Below are 25730 nucleotides of genomic sequence, written 5' to 3'. Positions count from 1 at the left end.
CATGCGCAGAATCTATTAATATTCTTAGCATTGTGCTTTTAAAACCAGATTTACACAATACTTAAAACTTATTGCCGAGTCGTAATGAGAATCTTTGACCCTTCAGAAACTCTCGAGGTACGCGTCATGGTGGCTAGATCGGCATTGTGTGTCATTGTATTTTGCTGGTCTTCTGTTCGAATCTCGAGATCTACAAAGATTTTATAATTTTTCTTTTTTTTAAATAAATTTTATCTATATTTCTCCATTATTCATTGAGTTACTATGAATCATTCCAAATCATATATTTCAAAACAATATTATAAATTTAAAATATTTCTATATTTTATCGGAATTTTAAGAGTGAAGTGCCCGCACATGCGCAGAATCTACTAGTATTCTTAGCATTGTGCTTTTAAAACCAGATTTACACAATACTTAAAACTTATTGCCGAGTCGTAATGAGAATCTTTGACACTTCAGAAGCTCTCGAGGTACGAGTCTTGGTATCTAGATCGGCAGGGTGTGTCATTGTATTTTGCTGGTCTTCTGTTCGAATCACGAGATCGACAAATAATTTATAATTTTTCTTTTTTTTAAATAAATTTTATCTTTATTTCTCCATTATTCATAGAGTTACTATGAATCATTCCAAATCATATATTTCAAAACAATATTATAAATTTAAAATATTTCTATATTTTATCGGAATTTTAAGAGTCAAGTTCGCGCACATGCGCAGAATCTATTAATATTCTTAGCATTGTGCTTTTAAGACCAGATTTACACAATACTTAAAACTTATTGCCGAGTCGAAATGAGAATCTTTGACCCTTCAGACGCTCTCGAGGTACGCGTCTTTGTGGCTAGATCGGCAGAGTGTGTCGTTGTATTTTGCTGGTCTGTTCGAATCTCGAGATCGACAAAGATTTTATAATTTTTCTTTTTTTTAAATAAATTTTATATTTATTTCTCTATTATTCATAGAGTTACTATGAATCATTCCAAATCATATATTTCAAAACAATATTATAAATTTAAAATATTTCTATATTTTATCGGAATTTTAAGAGTCAAGTTCCGGCACATGCGCAGAATCTATTAATATTCTTAGCATTGTGCTTTTAAAACCAGATTTACACAATACTTAAAACTTATTGCCGAGTCGTAATGAGAATCTTTGACCCTTCAGAAACTCTCGAGGTACACGTCTTGGTGGCTAGATCGGCAGGGTGTGTCATTGTATTTTGCTGGTCTTCTGTTCGAATCTCGAGATCGACAAAGAGTTTATAATTTTTCTTTTTTTTAAATAAATTTTATCTATATTTCTCCATTATTCATTGAGTTACTATGAATCATTCCAAATCATATATTTCAAAACAATATTATAAATTTAAAATATTTCCATATTTTATCGGAATTTTAAGAGTCAAGTTCGCGCACATGCGCAGAATCTATTAATATTCTTAGCATTGTGCTTTTAAGAACAGATTTACACAATACTTAAAACTTATGGCCGAGTCGTAATGAGAATCTTTGACCCTTCCGAAACTCTCGAGGTACGCGTCTTGGTGGCTAGATCGGCAGGGTGTGTCATTGTATTTTGCTGGTCTTCTGTTCGAATCTCGAGATCGACAAAGATTTTATAATTTTTCTTTTTTTCAAATAAATTTTATCTATATTTCTCCATTATTCATTGAGTTACTATGAATCATTCCAAATCATATATTTCAAAACCATATTATAAATTTAAAATATTTCTATATTTTATCGGAATTTTATGAGTCAATTTCGCGCACAAGCGCAGAATCAATTAATATTCTTAGCATTGTGCTTTTAAAACCAGATTTACACAATACTTAAAACTTATTGCCGAGTCGTAATGAGAATCTTTGACCCTTCAGAAGCTCTCGAGGTACGCGTCTTTGTGGCTAGATCGGCAGGGTGTGTCATTGTATTTTGCTGGTCTTCTGTTCGAATCTCGAGATCTACAAATAATTTATAATTTTTCTTTTTTTTAAATAAATTTTATCTTTATTTCTCCATTATTCATAGAGTTACTATGAATCATTCCAAATCATATATTTCAAAACAATATTATAAATTTAAAGTATTTCTATATTTTATCTTAATTTTTAGAGTCAAGTTCCCGCACATGCGCAGAATCTACTAGTATTCTTAGAATTGTGCTTTTAAAACCAGATTTACACAATACTTAAAACTTATTGCCGAGTCGTAATGAGAATCTTTGACCCTTCAGAAGCTCTCGAGGTACGCGTCTTTGTGGCTAGATCGGCAGAGTGTGTCGTTGTATTTTGCTGGTCTGTTCGAATCTCGAGATCGACTAAGATTTTATAATTTTTCTTTTTTTTAAATAAATTTTATCTTTATTTCTCCATTATTCATAGAGTTACTATGAATCATTCCAAATCATATATTTCAAAACAATATTATAAATTTAAAATATTTCTATATTTTATCGGAATTTTAAGAGTCAAGTTCCCGCACATGCGCAGAATCTACTAGTATTCTTAGAATTGTGCTTTTAAAACCAGATTTACACAATACTTAAAACTTATTGCCGAGTCGTAATGAGAATCTTTGACCCTTCAGAAGCTCTCGAGGTACGCGTCTTTGTGGCTAGATCGGCAGAGTGTGTCGTTGTATTTTGCTGGTCTGTTCGAATCTCGAGATCGACTAAGATTTTATAATTTTTCTTTTTTTTAAATAAATTTTATCTTTATTTCTCCATTATTCATAGAGTTACTATGAATCATTCCAAATCATATATTTCAAAACAATATTATAAATTTAAAATATTTCTATATTTTATCGGAATTTTAAGAGTCAAGTTCCCGCACATGCGCAGAATCTACTAGTATTCTTAGAATTGTGCTTTTAAAACCAGATTTACACAATACTTAAAACTTATTGCCGAGTCGTAATGAGAATCTTTGACCCTTCAGAAGCTCTCGAGGTACGCGTCTTTGTGGCTAGATCGGCAGAGTGTGTCGTTGTATTTTGCTGGTCTGTTCGAATCTCGAGATCGACTAAGATTTTATAATTTTTCTTTTTTTTAAATAAATTTTATCTTTATTTCTCCATTATTCATAGAGTTACTATGAATCATTCCAAATCATATATTTCAAAACAATATTATAAATTTAAAATATTTCTATATTTTATCGGAATTTTAAGAGTCAAGTTCCCGCACATGCGCAGAATCTATTAATATTCTTAGCATTGTGCTTTTAAAACCAGATTTACACAATACTTAAAACTTATTGCCGAGTCGTAATGAGAATCTTTGACCCTTCAGAAACTCTCGAGGTACGCGTCATGGTGGCTAGATCGGCATTGTGTGTCATTGTATTTTGCTGGTCTTCTGTTCGAATCTCGAGATCTACAAAGATTTTATAATTTTTCTTTTTTTTAAATAAATTTTATCTATATTTCTCCATTATTCATTGAGTTACTATGAATCATTCCAAATCATATATTTCAAAACAATATTATAAATTTAAAATATTTCTATATTTTATCGGAATTTTAAGAGTGAAGTGCCCGCACATGCGCAGAATCTACTAGTATTCTTAGCATTGTGCTTTTAAAACCAGATTTACACAATACTTAAAACTTATTGCCGAGTCGTAATGAGAATCTTTGACACTTCAGAAGCTCTCGAGGTACGAGTCTTGGTATCTAGATCGGCAGGGTGTGTCATTGTATTTTGCTGGTCTTCTGTTCGAATCACGAGATCGACAAATAATTTATAATTTTTTTTTTTTTTAAATAAATTTTATCTTTATTTCTCCATTATTCATAGAGTTACTATGAATCATTCCAAATCATATATTTCAAAACAATATTATAAATTTAAAATATTTCTATATTTTATCGGAATTTTAAGAGTCAAGTTCGCGCACATGCGCAGAATCTATTAATATTCTTAGCATTGTGCTTTTAAGACCAGATTTACACAATACTTAAAACTTATTGCCGAGTCGAAATGAGAATCTTTGACCCTTCAGACGCTCTCGAGGTACGCGTCTTTGTGGCTAGATCGGCAGAGTGTGTCGTTGTATTTTGCTGGTCTGTTCGAATCTCGAGATCGACAAAGATTTTATAATTTTTCTTTTTTTTAAATAAATTTTATCTTTATTTCTCTATTATTCATAGAGTTACTATGAATCATTCCAAATCATATATTTCAAAACAATATTATAAATTTAATATATTTCTATATTTTATCGGAATTTTAAGAGTCAAGTTCCCGCACATGCGCAGAATCTATTAATATTCTTAGCATTGTGCTTTTAAACCCAGATTTACACAATACTTAAAACTTTTTGCCGAGTCGTAATGAGAATCTTTGACCCTTCAGAAGCTCTCGAGGTACGCGTCTTGGTGGCTAGATCGGCAGGGTGTGTCATTGTATTTTGCTGGTCTTCTGTTCGAATCTCTAGATCGACAAAGATTTTATAATTTTTCTTTTTTTTTAAATAAATTTTATTTATATTTCTCCATTATTCATACAGTTACTATGAATCATTCCAAATCATATATTTCAAAACAATATTATAAATTAAAAATATTTCTATATTTTATCGGAATTTTAAGAGTCAAGTTCCCGCACATGCGCAGAATCTATTAATATTCTTAGCATTGTGCTTTTAAAACCAGATTTACACAATACTTAAAACTTTTTGCCGAGTCGTAATGAGAATCTTTGACCCTTCAGAAGCTCTCGAGATACGAGTCTTGGTGGCTAGATCGGCAGAGTGTGTCGTTGTATTTTGCTGGTCTGTTCGAATCTCGAGATCGACAAAGATTTTATAATTTTTCTTTTTTTTAAATAAATTTTATCTTTATTTCTCTATTATTCATAGAGTTACTATGAATCATTCCAAATCATATATTTCAAAACAATATTATAAATTTAATATATTTCTATATTTTATCGGAATTTTAAGAGTCAAGTTCCCGCACATGCGCAGAATCTATTAATATTCTTAGCATTGTGCTTTTAAACCCAGATTTACACAATACTTAAAACTTATTGCCGAGTCGTAATGAGAATCTTTGACCCTTCAGAAGCTCTCGAGGTACGAGTCTTGGTGGCTAGATCGGCAGGGTTGTCATTGTATTTTGCTGGTCTTCTGTTCGAATCTCGAGATCGACAAATAATTTATAATATTTCTTTTTTTTAAATAAATTTTATCTTTATTTCTCCATTATTCATTGATTTACTATGAATCATTCCAAATCATATATTTCAAAACAATATTATAAATTTAAAATATTTCTATATTTTATCGGAATTTTAAGAGTCAAGTTCGCGCACATGCGCAGAATCAATTAATATTCTTAGCATTGTGCTTTTAAAACCAGATTTACACAATACTTAAAACTTTTTGCCGAGTCGTAATGAGAATCTTTGACCCTTCAGAAGCTCTCGAGGTACGCGTCTTGGTGGCTAGATCGGCAGGGTGTGTCATTGTATTTTGCTGGTCTTCTGTTCGAATCTCTAGATCGACAAAGATTTTATAATTTTTCTTTTTTTTTAAATAAATTTTATCTATATTTCTCCATTATTCATAGAGTTACTATGAATCATTCCAAATCATATATTTCAAAACAATATTATAAATTAAAAATATTTCTATATTTTATCGGAATTTTAAGAGTCAAGTTCCCGCACATGCGCAGAATCTATTAATATTCTTAGCATTGTGCTTTTAAAACCAGATTTACACAATACTTAAAACTTTTTGCCGAGTCGTAATGAGAATCTTTGACCCTTCAGAAGCTCTCGAGATACGAGTCTTGGTGGCTAGATCGGCAGAGTGTGTCGTTGTATTTTGCTGGTCTGTTCGAATCTCGAGATCGACAAAGATTTTATAATTTTTCTTTTTTTTAAATAAATTTTATCTTTATTTCTCTATTATTCATAGAGTTACTATGAATCATTCCAAATCATATATTTCAAAACAATATTATAAATTTAATATATTTCTATATTTTATCGGAATTTTAAGAGTTTTAGAGTTTTAAGTTCCCGCACATGCGCAGAATCTATTAATATTCTTAGCATTGTGCTTTTAAACCCAGATTTACACAATACTTAAAACTTATTGCCGAGTCGTAATGAGAATCTTTGACCCTTCAGAAGCTCTCGAGGTACGAGTCTTGGTGGCTAGATCGGCAGGGTTGTCATTGTATTTTGCTGGTCTTCTGTTCGAATCTCGAGATCGACAAATAATTTATAATTTTTCTTTTTTTTAAATAAATTTTATCTTTATTTCTCCATTATTCATAGATTTACTATGAATCATTCCAAATCATATATTTCAAAACAATATTATAAATTTAAAATATTTCTATATTTTATCGGAATTTTAAGAGTCAAGTTCGCGCACATGCGCAGAATCAATTAATATTCTTAGCATTGTGCTTTTAAAACCAGATTTACACAATACTTAAAACTTATTGCCGAGTCGTAATAAGAGTCTTTGACCATTCAGAAGCTCTCGAGGTACGAGTCTTGGTGGCTATATGGGCAGGGTGTATCATTGTATTTTGCTGTCTTCTGTTCGAATCTCGAGATCGACAAATAATTTATAATTTTTCTTTTTTTTAAATAAATTTTATCTTTATTTCTCTATTATTCATAGAGTTACTATGAATCATTCCAAATCATATATTTCAAAACAATATTATAAATTTAAAATATTTCTATATTTTATCGGAATTTTAAGAGTCAAGTTCCCGCACATGCGCAGAATCTATTAATATTCTTAGCATTGTGCTTTTAAAACCAGATTTACACAATACTTAAAACTTATTGCCGAGTCGTAATGAGAATCTTTGACCCTTCAGAAGCTCTCGAGGTACGCGTCTTTGTGGCTAGATCGGCAGAGTGTGTCGTTGTATTTTGCTGGTCTGTTCGAATCTCGAGATCGACAAAGATTTTATAATTTTTCTTTTTTTTAAATAAATTTTATCTTTATTTCTCTATTATTCATAGAGTTACTATGAATCATTCCAAATCATATATTTCAAAACAATATTATAAATTTAATATATTTCTATATTTTATCGGAATTTTAAGAGTTTTAGAGTTTTAAGTTCCCGCACATGCGCAGAATCTATTAATATTCTTAGCATTGTGCTTTTAAACCCAGATTTACACAATACTTAAAACTTATTGCCGAGTCGTAATGAGAATCTTTGACCCTTCAGAAGCTCTCGAGGTACGAGTCTTGGTGGCTAGATCGGCAGGGTTGTCATTGTATTTTGCTGGTCTTCTGTTCGAATCTCGAGATCGACAAATAATTTATAATTTTTCTTTTTTTTAAATAAATTTTATCTTTATTTCTCCATTATTAAAAGAGTTACTATGAATCATTCCAAATCATATATTTCAAAACAATATTATAAATTTAAAATATTTCTATATTTTATCGGAATTTTAAGAGTCAAGTTCCCGCACATGCGCAGAATCTATTAATATTCTTAGCATTGTGCTTTTAAAACCAGATTTACACAATATTTAAAACTTATTGCCGAGTCGTAATGAGAATCTTTGACCCTTCAGAAGCTCTCGAGGTACGCGTCTTTGTGGCTAGATCGGCAGAGTGTGCCGTTGTATTTTGCTGGTCTGTTCGAATCTCGAGATCGACAAAAATTTTATAATTTTTCTTTTTTTTAAATAAATTTTATCTATATTTCTCCATTATTCATTGAGTTACTATGAATCATTCCAAATCATATATTTCAAAACAATATTATAAATTTAAAATATTTCTATATTTTATCGGAATTTTAAGAGTCAAGTTCCCGCACATGCGCAGAATCTATTAATATTCTTAGCATTGAGCTTTTAAAACCAGATTTACACAATACTTAAAACTTATTGCCGAGTCGTAATGAGAATCTTTGACCCTTCAGAAACTCTCGAGGTACGCGTTTCGGTGGCTAGATCGGCAGGGTGTGTCATTGTATTTTGCTGGTCTTCTGTTCGAATCTCGAGATCGACAAAGATTTTATAATTTTTCTTTTTTTTAAATAAATTTTATCTATATTTCTCCATTATTCATTGAGTTACTATGAATCATTCCAAATCATATATTTCAAAACAATATTATAAATTTAAAATATTTCTATATTTTATCGGAATTTTAAGAGGTAAGTTCGCGCACATGCGCAAAATCTATTATTATTCTTAGCATTGTGCTTTTAAGACCAGATTTACACAATACTTAAAACTTATTGCCGAGTCGTAATGAGAATCTTTGAGACTTCAGAAGCTCTCGATTTACGCGTCTTTGTGGCTAGATCGGCAGAGTGTGTCGTTGTATTTTGTTGGTCTGTTCGAATCTCGAGATCGACAAAGATTTTATAATTTTTCTTTTTTTTAAATAAATTTTATCTTTATTTCCCGATTATTCATAGAGTTACTATGAATCATTCCAAATCATATATTTCAAAACAATATTATAAATTTAAAATATTTCTATATTTTATCGGAATTTTAAGAGTCAAGTTAACGCACATGCGCAGAATCTACTAGTATTCTTAGCATTGTGCTTTTAAAACCAGATTTACACAATACTGAAAACTTATTGCCGAGTCGTAATAAGAGTCTTTGACCATTCAGAAACTCTCGAGGTACGAGTCTTGGTGGCTATATGGGCAGGGTGTGTCATTGTATTTTGCTGTCTTCTGTTCGAATCTCGAGATCGACAAATAATTTATAATTTTTCTTTTTTTTAAATAAATTTTATCTTTATTTTTCATTATTCATACAGTTACTATGAATCATTCCAAATCATATATTTCAAAATAATATTATAAATTTAAAATATTTCTATATTTTATCGGAATTTTAAGAATCAAGTTCCCGCACATGCGCAGAATCTATTAATATTCTTAGCATTGTGCTTTTAAAACCAGATTTACACAATACTTAAAACTTATTGCCGAGTTACATTTTTTTATGGTAGATTGAGATAGAATAGAGCCAGACTCTGTGAGATAACGGATGAATTGTTACTTCAACTATAAGAATGATGAATAGGATGATTCAATTGCATGGAATAGCAAAACATTGAGGCTGACTGGATTAAAACTTACATTATAGGCAGTAGAGGGAAATTCTCTCCGAGAGTAAAAGAAAGACCAGAAATTGCGAATGACTTCAGAACATTTCGAAAAAATTGTATAGAAATAGGTCATGGAAATGCAATTAGTAAATTTCTGAATATTAAAAATTCCTAATTAATTTTTGAAGGAAATAAAACATTAACTTTTTAATTAAAGATTTAGAAGTTTTGAAATGAATCTATGGTTAATTCTTAATCAACTACCCTTTTTATAAGGTCTGGTTAAGCAAACGTATTCGAAGAAATTAGATATTTAAAGATTCCTATTAGACATTTCATAGAATTTAAATTTAAGAGTTGGGAAGGATTTTTTTTATTAAGCTCTACCACGAAGAAAATATAAGGAATATCACCAGTAAAGTCGCAAGAATTTTATAAAAATTTTATTTTATTCAATCCACTGAAGGATTAAGTGCTGTGTGTGTTCTTCTCATACTATAAAGAAATTTCGAATTATCCGTCGGAATCAAAATGAATTACGAAAGTTGACTAATATGATTCCAATTCAGATTGATTCTATGAAACACCGTCACAAAAAGGACCTCGACAATTAAATCTAAAAACTTCCTCACAGTTTCCAAAACCTATAAATTAGTGAAATTCAAATACAAAAGTGCGTTTAATATTAACAAAAGTAAAGTTTTTATTATTTAAAATTCAGTTAATTTTAAAACTGAGTAGACATTCTGTTCTTCCATTATTCCCAATGGCTACTGGCGTTTTAAATTCTTAACCGATGCCCCATTGTTTCGTCCTTTTTTCCTTCCAAGACCAAAATATTCTTCACGAAGATTAATTTTCTAAGTTGCTTTCCTTTAAAATTCTAATTTCCAGAAATTAATTCAATAATTCTTACAAAATCACACACACAGGCCACATTGTCACCACGATGACTCCATCTCATAAGCACACACACTGGCCACACTACAATCACAATTCATCTCGCACACAAATTTCCTACACCACCTCCATACGACGACTCCACAGTCTCGTACACACGATTCCACATTTCTCGCACTCATTACCCACGCCACCAAACAACGACACGATTCCACATTTCTCGCACTCATTACCCACGCCACCAAACAACGATACGATTCCACAGTTCTCCCACTCATTACCCACGCCACCAAACAACGACACGATTCCACAGTTCTCCCACTCATTACCCACGCCACCAAACAACGACACGATTCCACAGTTCTCGCACTCGTTACCCACGCCACCAAACCCGACACGATTCCACAGCTCACGCACACCCAACAAAAAGCTCAGAATCCTCGCATTCATTACCTAAGCCACCAAACCTAACACGATTTCACATTTCTCACGCCGGCACCCCCACACAACCAGTCCTCGGCTTTCACATGCATTTCTCACTCATAATTGCATACAATATCCAATTACGCGATAAGCGATTATCAGACATTTTTGCTACCAGGCCCACACCACAACTTTTGAGTATGAGCAATTAATCCACAGCGCTTTCGCACCACATTACAATAGAGTCGGGACTAGCATTGTACTTGCCTACTATGATCTCGCACGGTTTCTGTTTCACATACAACTATCTCTTAAGTATATTGATTTAACTCCATCCATCGCATGTCAATATATATCAATGCAATATTTCCCATTCACATAATGCACCTCTCAATCTGAGGATAAAATGCATCCTACAGCCCAAGTTCGAAAAATATTTCTATGAACATTTTATGCCCAAATCGATTACATAAAATGTTCAAAAACCAAGGGTCGATATTCCTAGTTTTGATGAGATATCGAGTTAAAGCAGGCTAATAGTAATGCAGGATTTGCGATTTATTCAACAGCCATAATTTTGTAGATTCCATGCAAAAACTTCCTACATTCTGCTTAACTTACCAATTTATAAATTTAAAACATTCCCATAATCGGGACAAATACTGACAGCTGTCAAAACCGGGTCATGCACTTTGATAGCTCCGTTGGTTACAATAAAGGTGCATTCTGAAAAGGTGGATTACGTTTAATTTGTATCAAGTCTAAATACGATTTCTAAATGTGAAAGCGATATTTGGATGCACGAATCTAGTTTTATTGCATCTTTAGTTTCTATGATTTGATATTAAAAAATTACCAAAAAGTGAATACAAGATCAAATATATTTTCTCTAAATTTCAACAAATTAAGTTTATAGTTAACCTAAGGGAGCTGATTTCAAATCAGAAACTGTTAAATTGAAATACACTTCGATTGAAATGTTAAATTATGTAATAGCATATCATAAAATTCACCGTTTGGATACAGAAAGAAAATAGATATTCACTAAATCAGCAATAAGTATAGGGCACTATTAAAATATAGAATTTTAATACAATAGATTTGTTCGATTAAGGGGAACTAATACATAGGACATTAAACCACTTCACAAACAAGACTCGCACGCGCATCGAATAAATGAATTTTTAACTCCACAATTAAGAGTATATGCAATTTAATGTATTAACTTTACATGCAAAAATCATAAAGGCTTCAATGCCTCAAGTATATAATTAAATAGCAAGTGTCCCAAATAATTAAGAAGCTATATAGAATAAGAATATCAAGATTACAATAAAATAAGAAACTATTTTAAGAACCAGACAAGCCTACTGAACATTTCTAGTAACAATTTGTCGCTTCATTAATTGATATGCTAATTATGCGCAGTTACAAATTCAATAAAATATTCTGAAATTATAGATTTTTCTTCCGGTAAAATTTATATCGCGTTTTAATAAAATAATGAATAAACTGATAATAAACTTAAGTAGGTTACGAGTTCAATTAAGATTTTAAGTGACCTGTAATTCACCAATTCATAAATGAAGCTTTGAATAACGACATATACTGAAGGTTTCTATTGCATTTGAAAAACTAAGCTCGGGGAAAGCTAAACTAGAAAAATTATAAACAAGTCAATTGAAGCATTAGAGATGCATTAGTAATATCCCGAGTTGAAATTATACGCGAAATTAAGTTAAATACTTTGGACAAATATAATATTTAATGGATGGACTTTTCACTCAGTTAGCGCTGAGAAATAGAAGGCGTTGCTAAAAATAAAACTGAATTTTAGTTTGAGATTCATTTTGGAAAATTACATTAATTCAAATTGAGAGAATACTCTAAATCAAGGAAAGAAATTTTAATTTTAAGGATTTTTTTTATTGCAAGGTCATTCTAGTTTTATAATTCTTATTCCTATACGAGAATGAATGTTTGAATTATATGATATTTTGAACTAAACGAAGGATCTTAACGCGTTAATTTTTGAACTCTAATATTCCGATTAAACAATGAAGAAATATCCATGATGTACGAATATTCCGCATAAACAGCCTCCGAGCAGCTAAAATACCACAATAAATAGACATACCCAGTGAAGTCCAGTGCGACAGACGACAATATCCAAAATTTTAGCCGTCATCCTTAAAGACCTAATATGGCGTGATGGCGTTTTGTCACGACATCGAGGAACTAGTATTGGATTTTAAATAAGCAACATGGGAGAGTGTCACTTGCTGCGACTTCGGCTTCAATATGCGCACAATCCATCATAAGGAGGGTTATATCTGAACGTTAAAGCGAATATACTTCACCATGCAAAGAATCACAAAATAAAAAAAACTAATCATTTTCTGAGACTTTATCAAGTTGTATGAGGTAGAAAGTGTTCATAAATTGTTCTCTTCTTCCAAAGATTTATAAAAAGCGGCTCTGCAGCAAGAACGAGGAATTTTAAAAAATTACAAAAAATGTTATTCGAATTCGAACCCGGAAGGTGCATCCACAAGAAATATAAATTTTATTAAATGAACAACAATTATTGCGCAAATTTAAAAATAAATCTACCAAAACTAGCGAAAGACGAAATAAAGGTGGTCTGTGCTCCTAATGTAAATAAGATGATTACTTTAAATATTATCAACCGGAATTTTATGTCAAGGGTATCAAAAAAAAACAAAAAAAAAACGGTAAGCAACATAGATGTTAATGAAGAAACAAGATGAAAATATTTCGTTTCTAATTTCAGCTAACCTTCGCAAATATTCCTGCATGACTTCCTTAGGGGACTACGGTGGCCTAGTGGTAGGGTCTCTCCCACGGAATTGGAAGGATCCAGTTTCGAAATTCGATTCTACTAAAGATTCATCGTTAATGCAGGCCGAGTGAACGCTAAATAGCTATTGCAAATATGCAGAATTTTGGAGAGAGAGGACTACAAGAGGGATTACGCTCATCATCGGAGCTCAAAATTACAAGGTCCATCCCATATAAAAAATGATAGAATCTAAAATACTAAGTTGAAAAATATGAAATGACCTAAATTCAGATTAATGCTATCTTCATCAAAAAAAGGGATATTAGTAACAACTCAGTGATATAAAGATATGATGAAATGAGTGGTTAAATTATTTAAAAAAAATTCAATTCGCCTTATACTTTTAAAATATGTTCCTAACTCAAAACATATACTCTGAGAATCTTAAGAAGTCTATTCAAAAGTTTCAGAGAGGATAAGCAAACATTTAAAAAAATCAGATGTCAGTATGTTGTTTCATTGACCTCTATGCATCGGAACCATTTCTTTTTTTTACAGTTCTTAAAGTAAAAATTCCTCAAATAATGACATTTGTTGAATGAAAGATAAATAATCTTTTTATCACATTTTCCTAATATTCAACCAAAGCTGGCAGATTTATTTTTAAATTTATAGCAATAATTATTGGTTTTTAAGCAACATTCATATACTTTATGCGTGCTTCTTCCGGGTTCAAATTTGGAAAACTGTTCTTTATTTAAAAGAAATATCCAAGCTAGCTGCAGAGCCACCTTGCATAGATCTTTGGAAGAAGAGAAGGATTTATAAAACACGTCAATATCTTTACTATTTAAAAGTTTCAAAAGATTGATCAGTTTTCGTTTTGTAGTTCTTTGCATGCTAGAATAATTTTTTTAAATGATTTTTGTTAAACCTTGAATATTTTGAATTGTGCTGGGATAGATATATTTTATAATTTAGTATCTTTTGCGTTATTAAGCAACTTCTTAGTATTTTGATGGTAAGTTCTGTTGTTTCAAATTAGTTTAAGTCTAATAATGAATATAAACTGTTTTGTCGTTTTACGTCTATTGTAGAATATTTTTTCTTGCTAAAATATCCGTTTACATTAAATGTCTTTTTTTTTTTTTTTTTTTTTTTTTTTTTTTGAAAAATCGGAATGTTGCAACTATTTTAAACTCGGACATTCTTTTTTTAAATGTGTTCCCTAATCCATGTAACTGGCGAAAGATCAATTTTATACACATGACATCTTCGTTCGCTAGAAGAATAAATAAATTTTTAACTCTGAAAGAAAAGTTTTTGTTACCGCTTTGGGAATTCTTCGTTAAAGCATTCAAATATAAAATCTGAAACATAAATTATTTGTTTTTGTGAACTTTGTTTTGGCTGAGCGAACAGAATGATTTTTTTATATTAAAATTAATTGTCAAACAAATATTTTAAATGTAATATTTTGGTCAATAAATTAAAAAATCAATTCTGAAAGCAAAGTCACTTTTTTTATTAACTCATGGGAATTCTGCTTATTTTAAAGAATTTTGTGCTGAAAATAGTAAAATTTGTACTGAAGTATATTACAGAAATTCTCTAAAATTAAAATTTTATCTATTTGATGGAATATAATGTGAATTTTCACTTCCGACACGTAAGATTTTATTGTTATCAAAGCTCGGCAAAAACGGAGAATAGTTCATAAAACACTTTAAATCGGAAGCAACAATTTCTTGTCTACAGAGATTGACATTTGAATAACTACAAATGAAACCATTATTGATTGAACTGTTATTTTACGTAGCAAGATTACCACAAAGTTTTGTGGCTGATTACTACAAATAATTTACTTCATAACTACAAATTTTTCATAGCTGCATGTGACCATCTGCTTCTATTTTAAAGAATTTTGAATTATATTTATGGTTAAAAACAGTATCTGGAGCAAAAGTATGCACAATACTCGATAACCCATAGTTTATTCAAAAACTTCTTTCCTATTATCTAAGCACTTCATTAATGGGGTAATTACTTCAATGATGGATTCAGATTTATTTAATTGTCAAGAAGAAAAGAAATTTAATGTTTCAGGCAATCGATATTACACATATTCTAAACACTTTATCTGATTTATATGTTAGCTTAGTTCCGTTCTCTTTGCTCTTTCATTTTGAGTGTTATAATGTTGATTTTAGAAACGTCTGAAATTTAGCTAAAGAGCCTTTCAGTTCATCTGAACTTTCAATATAGCACTCACTTATTAGGATAGTTATAAATGATTGTATTTTATTCTGCACAATAAAAGTAGCAAAAATGATACTCTTATATTGGAAAATCTGAGGATGACGAACTCAAATTCATCTGCTTGAGACTACCCAACTTGAAAATATCGAATTAACTCGGCATTGTCATTGATAAAAGAAAAAAACTTTTTAGTAGGCAGTCATTTCTATTTATTGTAATTGTTCCAAACCATAGCTGTATGTCCAATAACAAGAATTGTATATTCTGACGGGGAAATGTATCGGAATGACCATTGCAATAAAAGCTCCATAATTATTAATCTATATTTATAGTTCAAGTATTTAAGAATTGGAATTCATAAAATTCATTTATTTATAGTAATAAAAAGATAATGAAATCTTATTTGAAAAAGGTTTATTGCAACTTCAAAAAAAATTTCATTTATAATTATGGAAATAAAAACTATGAGAATCGTTGAAAGAAGTTATAATGGATGTTTTCATTATTGAAAAATGAATGCAAGTTATAATATTTCGTCACGATGTGACGGTATTTCGTTCGGCCACTCCTACTAAATCTGACTATTTTTCAAAACTTTACATCAGAGGAAATTTTAAATAATTTGATTAGAATGGACTTTAAGTTTGTGTATGAATGTTTCATAAATGAAACCTATGATAATTTAAAACTTCTCTTTTGCTTAGAAAAGTAGATCTAACCAATAAGTAAAGTTTCCTATAAAGTGTTTCCAAAAAATACTTAGTTCGTTTACTTTCAGGTTTTCAGATTGACGAAGATAGAATACGTAGAAATACGTAAAGTATTTAATATTTCAACAATATAGCCTTTTCAAAAAGTGTGCTACGACTGTCTTGAATGTTTTTTGATTTATCTTAATGGTTTGGTAATTAAAACTGCAAGTCACTCTGCATAAAAATAGTTGAATTTAAGCATTTAATTGTACAAATTTGTCTTATTGTAAACATAACTTTTCAAAAGTTAAATTTTACAATGCATTGTGTATTACGAACTTTACATTAAAATTCTTTTCTGCCAAAAAAATTCTTCCTTTATAGAATTGGTAACCTAATATTTTTTTTGCATTACAATGTATTCCTTTTAGAATTGTTTATTTGAAGTCGCTTTCTATTTTCATTATATTTCTTGTCGGTTATTACTAGCAAATACTACCTGAAGTTGTATTTTTTAATTTGCTTTATTCATTTCAAACACTTTCAATCCCTAATGATTATTTGCCTCATTGTTTTGGGAAAAACTCTCTTAAAATTTTGAACCTTTATTCAAAAAATTGTATCACAGTATTTCGGAATTGAATCGTCTGTATTGTCTTCGTCTAGTCGTGTTACCTCAGTCATTGCCTTCTATGCAGTAATTTTACAGAAAAACCAGCCCGTTTTCAATAAATGTAAAAGTTATTCTTTGATGCCTATCCAAAGTTTGTCATTTTTATAGATTTAAAAGTGGAAACAAGAGAATGACTTCATGAACTTAAAGAATTTATTTTTTAATGAGTGTAAAATATTATGATTTCTTAAAATTAAATTTGAAAAACTGAAATGAAAGAAAATTCATAATAAAATTGATATAAGCGAAAAGTTAATACTTTAGTTCCTGTATTTTTATGCAAAATGTTCTAAAATTATTGAGGGCATTAACTTCCAATTATTTTAATACACCCGAAAATTCAGATTTATCATTTAAAGTTTTGGAGGGGGGACTTTATTTGTCAGAGACTGCTCCTCTAAAAAGAGTAAAATTTGTCTTCATAGAGACGGGTCCAATCGCTTGTCTGAATAGCGTTGCGTTTTGTGCATAATGGCACGATTATACCTCGCAATTTATGGAAAGTATGTTAGTTTAACAATATTGCTTTGAATACATAAGAGAACCACAATGCAATGCAAGATATGCGCTTTTCTTATTTCAATAACCCATGCTTTTCTTAGCTTCAGACTATTAAGCTGAAGTTTTAAAAACGTTTATGTATCAATTTCCATTCTGTGTTGCATTGTTACTTTTATCTCAATGGACCATTTTTTTCTCTTGACTTAGCAAGATGTTAATGTAAGCACATTTTTATGGCACAATGTAAAATGTAATTCGAGAGCATTTCTGTAAAATAAAATGCTTGCATATTTTCATGACATTCTAATGTTTGCTTTGTGAATTTACTCTAATATAGAATATTTAATTGTTCTGAATTCAATTAGTAGTTGTTGAATCACCCGTATTAATGAAATTATTTTTAGTTCGTAATTTATCATTCTTCCATTAGTGCAAAAGTTACTTGGTTAAGGAAGGTGCATCAGCTCGTATGACGCTTTTGTATTCTGATTGCAGTACAAATTTATCAGATACGTTATCTACTTTCAAATAGAATATTAATATAAAATTAAATAATTCAACTAAATTAAGATTAAATCAAATTAAACTTGACTTTTACCATCTAAGCTGCTGCTCAACTATAAAAAAAATCGTAAAAATTGCAAAGAGTTAGTGTTAAATATGATTCATAATTGTTAAAATTCCAGATTTTTCTCATTCAAAGCAATTGTTTGTACTTCTGTACATACGGATACTTAATATATTCTTATAATTAAATTAAAATATTTTTCAAATTTCCTTAAATCATTTTTTAAATGTTGTGTTAACTCAAATATTGACCATTAATTATCTGCGCAACGATTAACCATAATCTTTGACAGCTCTTCTGCTTACGATAATTTGTATTCGAAAGTAGAAGCGGCATCTGCATCATTATGTCCAACACTTGCTATGTGATGAATCGTGCATAAGTTGAAACCATCGTTCCAGCAAGTGGCATTCTTCCAAGTTTGGAATTGAAAATCCTGTTCCAGTTCAAGCTGACATCAAAAAGTAATACTAATCACTATTTCTACAAGCCATGTCACTTATGGTTAACGGAGGAAAGTATTTTCATGTGGATTTCCTTCTGTTGTATTGAACTAACCAGGTATATGTCTATATAATTGTGGTATCTAGCTGTCCGGAAACTACCTCTGTAGGATATTTGATGATTAGAATACTTCTTCCTTGCTCATTCAGAAACCAGAGGTTCAGATTCTTCATTCCAATAAGTTACTAATTCTTAAATGGAAAACTGAGTCTAGTTATGAAATTGAAATCGTAGAGGCAGTTAACTCTGCGATAAGTGAAATTCCCTAGAAATTAAAAAGCATTTTACTAATATCAATATTTAAATCGTGGTGGTAGATTTTTCAGAATAAATCTAAAATTAAGTTGGAATTTTTTATTTATATTCTTGGTTCAGAAGTAAAGTCCATTGCCAATATTTGATTAGTGAACTAGCTCATTTAATTAGTATTGATTATAATATTCTTCTAAGAACTTTAATAAAGTTCTGTCACTTCATTTCGGGATATGTCTAATTCATCTGAAGTTTCCTATCTAACTTATTTACAATACTTTGTTTCCACGGAATCCAGCCTTTTTATGGCTTCAATTTATTCAAATAGAATCGATTTATTCATGACATTCAGTGTGCGTGCTGCTTTTCAAATTTTTGCTTGCGAATTGTTATGGAAAATCACGGATTACATAAATTAAGTTCTTGAAAAAAATTTTTGTTTATTCTGCGGGTAGATTCAATTACTTTTTCAAAAGGCGACTGTATGAATTGCACCTAAAAATATATATATTTGATGTTTGAATCAAAGAAATTTTTTTTTTAGGATGAAAGATAAAATGTTTTTCGAACAAAGTAAATGGTAAGCATATGAAAAACCACCTAAATAATGAAGTCTTAAATTTTTGCATTATAGATGGAGAAATAAAATTCTTGAATATATATTTAAAACTGTTAAATACTTAAGAATATATTAGTAAAACTATAGATGACATATGAATGATAATGAAACCATAGCAATTATTATTGGCAAGAAATTAAAAAAAAAACTTTTGATTTGCTTTCGGAAATGACAGTAGTATTGAAATTAACTTTTGACTAATTCTTAAGTAAATTTCTCTTATACTCTAGATGAGGCAAATGAATATAAGAAAGTATCGTTGGAATTCTAATTTTCTATCGTTTTATAAGGCGTTGGTTAGTTGTTTAATACTAACGATAGGTAAAGAATTGAACTTAACCATTCCATACATGCTATCTATTAGGCATATTTAAATTGCCGCTCATTAACCTAAACAAAATTTCCTTGCTGTTTGAAATAATTAGTTATGTATTGCTTTAAAATGTCTTTCAGCCATTCTCTTGGTTTGAAATTTTAATGCTATTAAAATTAAGGTAATTCATTCCGGTTTGAGTTAAACATAAATTATGTTAACATTTATTAGTATGCATGTCAGCACTCTTTACTTAGTACTATTTAATGGCCATTTTCGCAGTATTTATCTTAATTATTGAACTCGAAAATTCTTTACATGTTATTGCTTAATGAACTACCGTAACATTTCGGCTCTAATATTATTTAAACCATTCCCGCTATGAAGTCAATTCCCTTATCATTAAATTTCGAGTCTTTATTGATTGAAATTTAAGAAAATGCATTTGGTATCGTTTCTGCTATAGGAAGTTTGAATAATCTAATTGTAATTTAAGACAGAAAACCGTAATAACGTAAAGGAAATGTCCCATAATGTGCCCTCGAGTCCTCTTGCATCGAAATATCAATGTTCAATTTTTTAATTCCTATTCACTAATTCATCCTTCATATGAAACAAGTTTTACATTATTCGATACAAATAATACTTAATCCAACGTCTAATTTGTCTTTTCGTTGAGTTAAAATGAATTATCAAAGAAGCAAAGTCATCTCAAAATTACGAGCTGTCAGTCTTTGAATTGTTAGGTACGATGTTTAGAGGAAATTTTTTAATACTGATAAATTTGTAGACTAAGCTGTACAAAATGTAACAGGTGATTGTAAGGAATTTTAGCAGTTATGTTCTTGAGCAAATTGCGTGTCTACTATCCTGCATCAACTCGGCATTCCATTTTCTAAATGGGAAAACAGCACTAAGATCGTAATTTACGAGCTTTTGCGTACCATTTTCAACTAGATGTTTGGTTCGATGTTGAATTAAGCCATTGTGATGTACACCTGAAAGCTGCAGATTCGTAGTGGTGGTGGTGACGGCGTGGGTAATGTATGAAAGAGAGAGCTGCAGATTCGTAGTGGTGGTGGTGACGGCGTGGGTAATGTATGAAAGAGAGAGCTGCAGATTCGTAGTGGTGGTGGTGACGGCGTGGGTAATGTATGAAAGAGAGAGCTGCAGATTCGTAGTGGTGGTGGTGACGGCGTGGGTAATGTATGAAAGAGAGAGCTGCAGATTCGTAGTGGTGGTGGTGACGGCGTGGGTAATGTATGAAAGAGAGAGCTGCAGATTCGTAGTGGTGGTGGTGACGGCGTGGGTAATGTATGAAAGAGAGAGCTGCAGATTCGTAGTGGTGGTGGTGACGGCGTGGGTAATGTATGAAAGAGAGAGCTGCAGATTCGTAGTGGTGGTGGTGACGGCGTGGGTAATGTATGAAAGAGAGCTGCAGATTCGTAGTGGTGGTGACGGCGTGGGTAATGTATGAAAGAGAGAGCTGCAGATTCGTAGTGGTGGTGACGGCGTGGGTAATGTATGAAAGAGAGAGCTGCAGACTCGTGGTGGGGTTGATGGCGTGGATAAGTTTATGGGTGCGAGAATTGTAACTGTTTTTATGTTGGCGATGTGGGAAATGTGAGAATTGTGGATTTATAGCTGTATGGATAGTGTGTGTGAGTGTGAAAGAAAATGGGGGAAGTGTAAAATACTAAGTGAGAGAACTAAGTATAGAATTTTGTGCGAAAGAATTGCTTATGTCATTCATCTAAGGCTGATTACAACGATTTTCTTCGTTGGAAATATTTTAATGCTGGGAAAGTCAGAATTCAGGAACATCGTTCGAAACGTTTCATTGAAAAAGTAAAATGAGAAACAGAATATATATCGGAATTAACCGGTTCGAAGATTTAAAATGAGGTTATTAATCTCTTAAGAATATTTTCTTTTGCAGTCTCACCAATTCTGTATTTTTATCCGATAAAATTGTGTTTATGTAACCACATTCCCACCGTGCACTCGACTTTCAAACCAGAATGAAGCTTGAACTTTTCATTTTGTAATAGAATTCCTCGCGATTAGATTTGTCTAATCAAATGCCATTTTATGTTGATGGCAGAATATTCTTAAATTTCTTCATGATATGGAAAGAAAGGGCATGCATTTTAACGACTCGCAGTTTATGATGGGAAGAATGAATTAAAGTACATCTTCAGATAAAAAAAAATTTGCTTGACTGGCAAGAACCCCTTTTGTTTCATTTTATCATCTTCGTGACTGAACCTGAATAAGAAATACTAGTTCATAAAAAGAAAATTACTAACTTAGCATTACATTCACCACTCCTACTGAAGATGGAAATAGAAAAATTAGCAGTCTCTTAACAATTTAATTTTCAAAATCCCCTCTGAACACCAGTGTTAATGTTCACTTTTAATTACTTTTTGAATTCTAACTCGCTACTCTTGTCGTCCAATACTGCTACAGTTACGTGTTTATGATGCATATTTTATCCAAATTTAATTTCTCCAAATATTTAATCTCTTCGTGATTTTTAATCATTATTTGTTTCATTTGAATTTCATGGATTCCTCTAACCTGTAATAAAGTTAGCCTTGCTTCGTTGTTTTGGCTTTTCATATGTTTGCCATTCCCCTAGTTGAAGGAACATTTTGTTTGATATTCCCTGAAGACTAGTTCGATTCAGTTTCGCAAATCCATCAGCCATAATAAGAAACGAATATTTGAGGTGCAAAACATACAAGTCGTTTTTGATATAGTAACTATGTCAAAAAATTAGTGATTTAGTACATTTAGCAAATATTTAAATTGCTACTCGTACCGAATTTATAAACAATATTTTTAATTCTATATAACCCGTTTTCGAATTGTAATACATCAAATCTTAGAAGTTTTAACGATGAAATATTGAATGCGAATTTAAATTTTTTAATGAATGAATGGATAAAGTTGACAAAAGGAGCTAGAGAATTTTTGCAAATGTAATTGAATTAGATTAAACAATTGGGGCCGATTTAAAAAAAAAAAACTGGATTTTTGTTTGTCTTTAGTTCTAAGCGATGGTAATGAAATAAAATCTTAAGGATCGGGTATACATGTAAAAAGTGAAATACTGATCTTAAAGGCCGAATTTAAAATCAAATGTATTTATAATAAGCAAGATGTAGTCATTGGGAAATAAAATTTCTGCACAGATAGCCAAGTCGTCTATTACAAAAAAGACCAGCGAGTTCCATTAAGACAAAGAATAAAATTAGTGTAAAAACTGGAATTCAAAAACACTCAAACAATCCAGTCCAGTTCAAAACCAAACAATTTAGTTCAATTAAATTCTAACAGAAATTGGTCTGTGAAGATTACTTGAAAAGAAATCATGCATCAAATATCCAATTTTAACAGCAGGGAATTTCACTTATTGTAGAAGCACGTATTGATTTGGGAAGTTTTCATCTTATAACTGTATTCTGCGTGAAGATGTTTCAATTCATTTGAAATCTTTCAAAATTCAGTGTAAATCTGCTCTTCTGGTATGATGATTGAGAATAACAGAAATATTCGTAATTTCTTGATATTCCATACTAGTGGCTCTTTGGCAACGATAACTGTCAGAATTATATAGGAAATACTTGGTATGTCCCTTGCTACAGAAGAACATCATTGGTTTGTCTGTTCATTAATAGTAGCTGGGAAGAGAATAAATGTAAACTCTGGTGGTGAAAATAGCAGGAACTTGAAGTTGCTTAAATTTAAACTGCTTTCATTGCACCAGAACATTTCTGTCGAATCATGTGAATACATTATTAAATGTATTTGATGCTATTAATAGGAACAATGGTACCCTCCCCCAACCCTCGTCTATGGAATGACTTTTTTTCAGTTTTTGTCACAAATTCTATCAACTAGCAATTTGGATGACCAAGAAACTACATCAGAATGATAGATAATGGTAAGTTAAAAGAATCTTGTTAATTATCATGCCAAAATATAGAATACAATCATTCAATGTAATTATTAAATAATTGTAACCTTACTAATGTGGACACTTAAGTATATATAGGTTAGAACACTAACAACCTTTTGCCGACTAAAGGCTTGCGACTCGCCAGCAGAAGTGAGATTGCTTCCTTGGTTCTCTCTCGTGTTCCGAGCTGACATGAACTACGCTGGATGCTGTGAAAAGTTCGCTAAAGATGGCATCAAAATATTAAATCTAAGTATCCATTTAGTTCCTTGATTATAATACTAAAATTGCGAAAACATGACATCCTGTAATCATTTTATTTATTCTTCTAGTCGAATGAGTTGCAAGTTATAAGGAGAGAAAACATTATTACTTAGAAACATCTATCGAAACATATGCAGCATTCCCATCTCTTTCTCAACATAAGAATCGGCTGAATCGAAAAACGGGCCATTCTGACATCAATTTCTGTAAAGGGCCGAATAAATCAGACGCCACAGAATGGAGCCAGCATGCGAGAGCCTTCTGCATGTAGCCGTCCTCCCCAGGAAAATGTTTCCAGGCAAGTAACGAACCACTTAGTGCTAAAACAAGACAAGAAATGTTTCCAGGTAATACTGTTAGTCTTTCGCTTCCCGGAAATTTATTTTCTCGGAGAATGAAACATTTTATTATTGCTTCTTAAACAATTTTCAAGCCTTTTTACTCCTAATGAGATGTTCATTAAGATCACAAAGCAATGTTTTTAACGTCAAAATACTTCAATCCAGAAAACATTATTTGCACTCTTACAGAAGGAAATTGAATGTTTTTCGAATAAAATTTCATCTTGTCACTATATAGTGCTCTCTGTTTGGAGGACGTTTAACGGCGCTTGACGGAGAAACAGTACTGTAATCCTAAGTATAATCAATGATTGTTGAATTAATTTATCAATCCTCCTTTTATGTCTTTAAAATACACTTGCATAAACTTACTACCATTAAGGAAATAACACTTTAGTAATATCAATAACATGTTAAAATAGATTTACAAATGCATTTAAAATACTGCGAGTAGTTACATTATCAATAGAGAATTAAATTGCTGTTAACTTAAAAAAAAAATTGTATTTGGGTTGAATGCAAGTATATCTGATTTAATAATATAAAATTTTATATTTTCATAGGCGATGTGTAAGTGTCATATTTGCAGAGTGACTACTTCAGTTTCTGTCAGATTCTCTATCAGCAATCTGTATGATGGCAAATATTTTCTCATAATGGTATTAGTAAGTAGTAAGAATTGATAATTGCCATACAAAAATGAATACAGGATTTGATTATTAAACTGTAACTTTGTTTAATTTACATTTTTTGTATTTTTATAGGTATATACAAGTTGGAAAACCTACTGCTTATATAATTGCTCTTTTTCTGAGTGAAGACTTCCTATTTACACCTAAAGTAAGACGGCTTTCATGAATCCACATATGTCCTGAATCGAACCCATTTATGCTGAATGTGGTGAAACTCTAGCTAAAGATGACTACTTATTTTGGCAATGGAAGTATGCAGTCAGTTCCTAAATTATTTCAAATATAATTAATAAATTTTAAAATTATTTAATTACTTGAAATAGCCCAACAGACATAGCATTTTCAAATCTATTTTTAGAAAGTTCTCCTTAAGCTATACGGAGGCAATCCGTAATTACCTGGAAACATCTATCAAAGCAAAAACAATATTTCCAGCTATTTCTCAACACAAGAATAAGGCTTGGAAAGTTTCCTCATTGATTCCGAAGCGATATCGGTAAGTTGCAAAAATTTTGATAATTGTCATACCAAAATGATTATAGGATATTATTCATTTTATTTAATAACTTAATACATTCGTAATGTAGATTAATAATTTAACCGATTTTCTATTTTTATATTAAGTATTGTATAGATTGGAATAAGTTTTGATCTATAGCCATCTCTTGCTGAATAAAGCCTTACCACACTCCACCAGAAGTGAGACTGCTTTCTCGGTTCCACACGTGTTCTGAACTGGCATCTACTGAGCTGGATGTTATGAAATACTCGCTACAGATGACATCAAAATATTAAATCCAAGTATAGTCGGTTCCTTTTTTATAATACTAAAATTGTAGAAATAACATTCTTTAATCGCTTTTTTTTTTTTTGTCT

General features: G+C 31.0%; 1 long non-coding RNA gene across 2 annotated transcripts; it reads left to right on the top strand.

Annotated features, from left to right (window-relative positions):
- The first annotated feature begins 14099 nt into the window (after positions 1–14099).
- On the top strand, positions 14100–25063 carry LOC129958802 (uncharacterized). 2 transcript variants are annotated; one of them, XR_008783318.1, is made up of 6 exons: positions 14100–14230; positions 23423–23542; positions 23645–23810; positions 23890–24168; positions 24726–24827; positions 24927–25063. It is a non-coding gene; the product is annotated as an uncharacterized LOC129958802 (long non-coding RNA). The 2 variants fall into 2 exon arrangements; XR_008783317.1 differs by having other exon boundaries at positions 23645–24168.
- The last annotated feature ends 667 nt before the right edge of the window (positions 25064–25730 follow it).

This window comes from Argiope bruennichi, chromosome X1 (assembly GCF_947563725.1).
Source record: "Argiope bruennichi chromosome X1, qqArgBrue1.1, whole genome shotgun sequence".
NCBI lineage: Eukaryota > Metazoa > Arthropoda > Arachnida > Araneae > Araneidae > Argiope > Argiope bruennichi.
The sequence above is the reverse complement of the archived record's forward strand: the minus strand, read 5'-3'. Positions and strand labels throughout refer to the sequence as shown.